Source organism: Neophocaena asiaeorientalis, unplaced genomic scaffold, assembly GCF_003031525.2.
Source record: "Neophocaena asiaeorientalis asiaeorientalis breed wild unplaced genomic scaffold, Neophocaena_asiaeorientalis_V1.1 scaffold691, whole genome shotgun sequence".
Classification (NCBI taxonomy): domain Eukaryota; kingdom Metazoa; phylum Chordata; class Mammalia; order Artiodactyla; family Phocoenidae; genus Neophocaena; species Neophocaena asiaeorientalis.
In genome coordinates, this window is record NW_020172474.1 from 738,022 (window position 1) to 744,945 (window position 6,924).

The following is a 6,924-nucleotide window of genomic DNA, read 5'->3' on the forward strand; positions in this document are numbered from 1 at the left end:
AGGGTAAACTGGGTTATGCTGTGACCCCTCCAGGCACAGTGACATCAGTAAACAACCTCAGTGACATCAGTAAACAACCTCTTCCAAGCCATTTCCCCAGGCTTCCCCCTATTGGCAGCAGCATTTGGCTTGATGGGGTTCTGTCTCTGACAAAGGGGCACATTTAATGGTTAGTCTTTATGAACCACAGTTAGGGTTAGGGATAGGGTTAGGGTTAGGGTTAAGGTTAGGGTTGTGTTTTGCTTCCATCCAAATAGGAATCTGTGGGACTCATTTTGCAGTTTGCTTGTTGACAGATCACTCTGATTATGTTTTTGCTCCCCACCCATTACTCTTCATTGTACCGTTTCTTCTTCTAGTAAACTTAAGCATGTCTTTATGTCTACTTTTATCAAGACTTAGAATTTCATTAATTAAATACTGAAAAGTTTCATAAACTTTCCATTTAAAGTGATCATCCCTAAATTGTGTTTAACTGAAAAGTCTTGTGTATTAATTGTGCCTGGTGTTTTTGTTGATTAAACAATTCTGTACCAGCACTAATGAGAGCTGCCTTATGTCTTTCAGCACTGAGGAGGTTTGGCAAAATAGAAAAGGTTATGACTCTAAGTTAATTGCAACACTCAAGCCAGAAACCTGAGTTTGTCCTTGTCTCACTCCTCCCTGTCATTTACTACTACAACTCTTCAGTTGAAGTCCTGCCAGTTTCACCTCCTAAATCTTTCCTGGGTTCCACATTCTCCTCAAGTTCAGGTGCTTGTCATATCTTACCTAGACTATCACTGTAGTCTTTGACTTGGTCTCCTTGCTGACAGATTGCCCTCTTAATTCAGCCAGGAGAATCCTTATGCTGAAAACCCATCAGCAATGCCCATCATGCACAGAATAAAGGCCCCACTAGTTAGCAGGGCATAGAAGTCTTTCTGTGTCTCTATGTTTTTCAACTTCATCACCTGCCTCTCTTCAGTTTGAATTTAACACCAGAGGAATGCCAAGTGATGCGTGGTTTTCTCTGTTCCTCACTTCCATGTTTTGGTCCATGACTGTGGCAAGAATATTTTGTTCACTTTCCGTATCCTAACTCACTGATCCTCCACCACACTTCAGCAGTTAGCTTGGTCTACTACCTCTTCCAGGAATTTTGGGGGAAATGTTTTCTCAGCACTGTTGAGAATTTCAATGTTTTTCTATTGACAAGATCCATTCACGTGTATGCTCTGCACCACGACTCCACTAGCCCTAAGTGCTATGAGGTCAGAGAGAGTTCTAACCTTGTTATCCTCAGACTCTAGTTAGTAGCTAGTGTAGAAAAAAATTGCCAGGACACCAGGCTGTAATCCATGAAGTTGAAGTGTTCATGGAAATAGGTATGTTTGGTTTGGTTCCCTAGAAGCAGACTCTGAGCTGAAGATTTTTGGGAAATTGATTGATTAGGAAGTGGTCCTAGGAAAAGCTAGTGGGGGAGTGGGAAAGTGAGACAAGGAGTTGAAAGGAAGGAGGCCGGGTGAGGCTGTGCTATTGAGAGAGTCCCACAGAGGGTAACTGTGACTCAGTTCTGCAGGGGGTCCTGGAAGCAGTCAGGGCCCTACCAGCAGTGAGGCAGAGGGGTGTTGATACACCCACTGTTCCAGCATTGGCTCAGGGCTGCCTCTCCCCAAAATATAAACTCCCAGTTGCTCAGCTGCCCATGTAGATAGATCAGTGGGGCTCAACATTTAGCATGTATCAGAAGAACCTAGGGGGCTTATTAAAATACAGTTTGTGGCACTATTTCACCTTTTTATATTCCACTGTATATATGTGCCACATCTTCTTTATCCATTCATCTTTTGATGGACAGTTAGGTTGCCTCCATGTCCTGGCTGTTGTAAATAGTGCTGCAGTGAACATTGGGGTGCATGTGTCTTTTTGAATTATGGTTTTCTCCCAGTATATGCCCAGTAGTGGGATTGCTGGATCATATGGTAGTTCTATTTTTAGTTTTTTGAAGAACCTCCATACTGTTCTCCATAATGATTGTATCAATTTACATTCCCACCAACAGTGTAGGAGGGTTCCCTTTTCTCCACACCTTCTCCAGCATTTATTGTTTGTAGAGTTTTTGATGATGGCCATTCTGACCAGTGTGAGGTGATCCGTCATTGTACTTTTGATTTGCATTTCTCTAGTAATTAGCGATGATGAGTACCTTTCCATGTGTTTTTTGGCCATCTGTATGTCTTCTTTGGAGAAGTGTGTATTTAGGTCTTCTGTCTATTTTTTGATTTGGTTGTTTGTTTGTTCGATATTGAGCTGCATGAGCTGTTTGTATATTTTGGCGATTAATCCCTTGTCGGTTGCTTCATTTGCAAATATTCTCTCTCATTCTGAAGGTTGTCTTTTTGTCTTGTTTATGGTTTCCTTTGCTGTGTAAAAGGTTTTAAATTTCATTAGGTCCCATTTGGTTTTTTTGGGTTTTTTTTTTTTGCGGTACGCAGACCTCTCATCATTAATCTAGGAGGTGTGTCCAAAAAGATATTGCTGCAATTTATGTCAGAGAGTGTTCCGCCTATGTTTTCCTCCAAGAGTTTTACAGTGTCTGGCCTTACATTTAGCCACCCCACTCCTAGAGTTTCTGATTCAGCGGGTTTGGGTGGGATCCACGTTTGCATTTCTAACAAGTTCCCCCATGATGTCGTTGCTGCTTGTCTGTGGATCACACTTTGAGGAACACTAATTTAAGTTTACAGCAACCCAAGGGTCATCCTACAATAAATGTATGCGTGCAGGCTCTTGGGAGTGAAACACAGCAGAAGCGGTCATCAAGGGGTCCACAGAGACAAGGGTAGAGCGTCAGCAGCACCTGCTTCAGGGGGTGGGGGCTCTGACTGATGTCCAAGAGGATTCGAGCTCTCGAGAGCAGAGAGCTGCTGGCCCCATTTATAATCCAAGTAACTCAGCTCCCAATTTGCAGGACTGACTCAGCTGAGTATCCAAATTCAAACCAAACTTCACTTTGCCATGACTGAAAATCACACTTACTAAACGATTTCTTTTTACCATCTTTGGTCATCTTTTATCCTTCCTCATTCAGTTCTGCTAAAAATATTTCCTGGAGGCACCATTGCTTTGTCTTATTGACATGTTTTTCTTCCCAGTTGAACCTTTGTGTGTTCTTTTATTATAATTGACCAAAATTTCAAAATGTTGTTATTAGAAAAAGGTAGAGTTCAGTCCTGATAAGTACAGAAAGGCGAGTTGAGACAATAAATCATAAAAATATGTACAGTGAAAGAAAGAAATAACCAGATACCAAAATTGCTAAATGAGCAAGAAAGAACCTAGAGTAAAAGAAAGGTGTTGATTTGCCAGACATTCTTCGGAAATAGGGAGGAATTTTTTGGCAATTGTGGGAATTATGGTCAAACCTTAAGGTATGTTTTTATTTTACTAAGAGAGTTTCCATCGCCTTTTCCTCCTGGTTGATTGCAAGAGTTCGTGGAGCTCCCAGAGTCACCTAATGTTCACAAGAGGAGCTCATGTACTGGAAAACCTGTCTAACTTGGTGCTTTGAAATAAATATGAAAGAGCTAAGTGTTTCGTGTCGTAATTAAATCTGACATTATGCTGGAATGCTTGCAAAGGTAATAAATCATTCAAAAATCATGAAACGGTCCTTTCATTACACTTGGTGTTCAGTAATTTAAATCAAGTTCACAGAAACATACTGAGAATCTACTCAGTGTAAAACTTATTCTGTCATGCCTAGAGTGTGGTCACATCTTCATGGACCAGAAGGGAGGGAAGGGAGGGGGGATCCCCATGGAGAAAAGGAACTTTGTCCTTAGGACACTTCTTATGGGACTTCCTTGGTGGTGCAGTGGTTAAGAATCTGCCTGCCAATTCAGGGGACCATGGGATTGAGCCCTGGTCTGGGAAGATCCCATATGCCATGGAGCAATTAAGCCCATGCTCCACAACTGCTGATCCTGTGCTCTAGAGCCTGTGAGCCACAACTACGGAGCCTGCGTGCCTAGAGCCTGTGCTCTGGAACAAGAGAAGCCACTACAATGAGAAGCCCGTGCACCGCAGTGAAGAGTAGCCCCTGCTTGCTGCAACTAGAGAAAGCCTGCGCACAGCAACGGAGACCCAACGCAGCAACGGAGACCCAACGCAGTAAATATTTATAAATTTATTTATAAATAAATAAATAAATTTATTTATTTATAAATAAATAAATAAACAATTAAAAGAAAAAGACATATGATGTGGATCCTAAATCTAGTCTATGTGTGGAAATTTGAAAGACTACAGAGAGAAGCCTTCAAGGAAGTGTATGAGGAAAAGCTGACAACAAACACCTTAGTCATGGTGGAGAAGGAAAGGGCTGGAAAACATACAACCCATCTTCAAATTCGTGAAAGTTAATGACAAGAGGGTAAGTTGTTCAGCCAAGACAGAAGTACATGTCAAAGAATGTATCTGATAAGTTCAGTTAAATGATGAAATAAGTGGTTTATCTTGCCCCAATTAGATTACTTTACCACTGATCCAATATTTTATCCATGGACGAAAACAAATGAAGTTCCTTATATCAGGTATGAGGGAAGGAGGAGTGAGTACCAACTGGCATTCTATCAGGGTAGTTATTGGGTGATTGTCTGCTGAGTCTGAGAGGAAGTTAACCAATTCCGAGTCTTACCATGAGAGAGGAATTGAGCTAAGAAAAATGTTCAAGTATGTATGCATGTATGCATAATTTCACGTACTACTGGACAGATATGGACTCAATCCCATAGGTCATAGTAAACCATATTTTTGAATGATACATGATAATGATAAATATTTAGTTTATGAAAATATCATCTCAAAACTATTTTAGGGCAAAGAGTTTGCTTTGAGGGAGCATGAGACTCTGTCTTGGGATCATATGCTCTTCTACTAAAAGAGACCCAATTTAAAAAAAAAACAAACAACAAAAAAAGAATTTATCTAATAACAAAAGGGTTGGTGGGATCTTAAGGGTTTACTTGAGCGGAAGTATATGAACACTTACCGTATTCCTTCTACAAGCATTTATACCTATTATCTCAACCAATCCTCCTGACTATTTAGCAGTAAATATTGCTAATTTTTTTAACAAAAATTTAAAAATTAGAATGATTGTAGACATACACAAAGTTATAAAGGTAGAACAGAGAGTTCTGTGTGCCATCACCCGTTTCCCCTGTCGTTCACATCTTACGTTAGTTTGGTTTGTTCGTCCCAGTTACAAATATTGGTGCATTGCTCTCAACCACACGCCAGACATTTTTCAGATGCCGCCTGTATTCCACTACTGTGCTTTTCTTTTCCAGAGTCCAATCCAGGATCCAGATTATCTTCGGCTTTCCTGCCACCCTCTCTTCTGGTCTGTGATGATATCTCTGGCCTCCCTTGTGTTTCATGACCTTGACAGTTTTGAGGATCACTGATGAGCTATTTCATAGGGTGGAAATTGCTATACTAATAGAAATATATTGACTGCAACGTTTTCATCAAAGATAGGAATTTCAGCTGAAAAGAGGTTTCACTACTGTAGAAAGGAAATTGAAAGTCCTCAGTCCCAAACAGAGGAGTTAACCAGAATTAACATCCGCTAACTTTTTCTCATATAACCTTACAGAACTTTACTATAGATATAATAGTCTACATCTGACCTTTAGAAACAGTGCATGCAGCTGGGACTTCCCTGGTGGTCCAGTGGTTAAGACTCTGTGCTTCCACTGCAGGGGGTGCAGGTTTGATTCCTGGTCGGGGAACTAAGATCCTGCATGGTGTGGCCACTAAAAAAATAACTAGATAGATAGTTAATAAAATAAAAAATAGTGCAGCAATATACAAATATTGAATCATTATGTTTTATCCCTGAAGCTAATATAATGTTATATGTTAATTATACTTCCATTAAAAAATTGTAAAAATGGAAAAGAAAAGAGGTATCACTAATAACTTTTGCCAGCAACAACATTTAAAACTAAGAATGAACTGTTTTGTAGCAATGCCTGGGCTCCTTGAATTCTGGGAATTCTCCCTCTGTGATTTTTTTCACTGCTAGTAAAGGCTCCCTTCCAACAAAAAGAAAAAAGCCTCGGTTTAGACAGGTATACCCAATCCCATGGCCTTTCAGCCCCTGGGAGATTTGCTGAGGATAACTAACCTTCTAAGTGACTTCTTAAGGATCACTAACACTTGTATTCACTAACTTAACATAGTGCATTATTCAGTTTATTAAGCGTTCTAATTCTATATTCTGCTAAAATGCCTGGTGTCAAGCAAAGCTCCATATATTCTATACGATTAGGTTTGGCTGCAAGTAAAAAGGCCTGAAAACAAATTGGCCTGCAAATACAGAGACTTGAAGAAGGAAAATGTTTATTCTTTTCTCACCTGGGAACGGTGCATAGTAGGCAATCCAGACCTGGAATAGAAGCTACAGAAATTACCTATTTAGGGACTTCAGCTCCTTCTGGCTCACTGTTCTGTCATCCCCAGGGTGTGGCCACATCCTCAGGATCCAGAGGGGCGGATAAAACTCTGGTCATCACCTCCACATTCCATGTAATAGGTTTTGGAGCAAGAAGACGGTGTGTCTTCTCTCTCATAAGAAGACTTTCTGGAAGTACAGGATGTTGCTGCCTCTTTATAGCCCCTTACCCCAAACCTAGTCACATGGGCACTCCCCAGCACAAAGGAGGCTGGGGTGTATGATTTTCATGGTGGGGGTCTTGTGCCTGGCAAAAGGGAATATCTCTCACCAAAGATGAAGATGAGACTGGAAACTGGGAGATAAATAGTTGTCGCTACCACACTTGGCAACGCTATTCAACCCCTCATGCACATATAGACGCAGATGACTGGTTTTACTAAGAGTTCTCAGTGCGCCATCCACGTTGGGTCTTTGGA